This window comes from Cebus imitator, unplaced genomic scaffold (assembly GCF_001604975.1).
Source record: "Cebus imitator isolate Cc_AM_T3 unplaced genomic scaffold, Cebus_imitator-1.0 Scaffold7, whole genome shotgun sequence".
Lineage (NCBI taxonomy): Eukaryota > Metazoa > Chordata > Mammalia > Primates > Cebidae > Cebus > Cebus imitator.
The window spans coordinates 11,870,566-11,871,588 of NW_016107322.1; the positions used below are offsets into that span (position 1 = coordinate 11,870,566).

The window sequence follows — 1,023 nt, forward strand, 5'->3', positions numbered from 1 at the left end:
TCAGGCTAAATTTGAATCAAATATTTTAGAGGTTGCTCTAAGAATTATATATACTTCACATTTTACTTATAATTTGTATTTTACTACTTCAAATAGAATGTAGTAACCTTGAAATTAAAAAGGTCGCATTACTTTCACTCCTTTGTATTTAGTTCCTTTGTATATTGTTTGTGTTTGTGTGTGTGTATGTATATATACACACATACTGTATGTATAGTATATATACACATTATATGTACATACACATTTTTATATACCATATACTCTCTCTCTCTCTCTCTCTCTCTATATATATATATATATATATATATATTTATCTACTGAAAAGTTTATTACCTTATGGTTTCAATAGCTATACACACTCCAAATATTTATAGAGCAGAAAAACTGCCTCCTATATTTAACTGGATCCTTAACATTTCTGTCATTCTTAATGCTTGATATTCCAGGTTTTCTTTTTTTTTTTTTTTTTTAAGCCTACAGCACCCTGTACTCCCGTGCGGTCTCCCATGCAAGTACTAACCAGGCCCAACCCAGCTTAGCTTCCAAGATCAAAGGAGATCACGCACGTTCAGGGTGGTATGACCATAGACAGCACCCCAGCTTTTCTTCTTATATCATTTTCTTCCATCTGAAAACTTTTTTTATTTTTAGCAATTCTTATAGAGCAAGTATACTGACATTAACTTCTATTAGTTTTCATTAAACTGAGAAAATCTTTTACTTTCCTTCTTAAAGTATATTTTCATTGGATACAGAATTCTGGGTTTACCTTTATACAACTCTATAAATGATTCCCACTTTTTTTTTAGCTTGGTAATGACAGATGAGGTTAGAGAGGACAGCAAATTCCAAAACATTAGGTGTGTCTGTCTCAGGAAATAAGTTCATCTTTCACATCTTTAGAGCTACAGGAAATAACAAAAATATTTTAACCACAAAAGGTATTTACACTTCTAAGACTTTATCAAGATCACACTGGTAATAGTTTAGAAAACATATTTTTAGAAGAAAAACTGATTT

General features: G+C 30.6%; 1 pseudogene; it reads right to left on the reverse strand.

Moving 5' to 3' along the window:
* Positions 1-474: 474 nt before the first annotated feature.
* LOC119472994 lies at positions 475-593 on the reverse strand (annotated as a pseudogene).
* Positions 594-1,023: the final 430 nt, after the last annotated feature.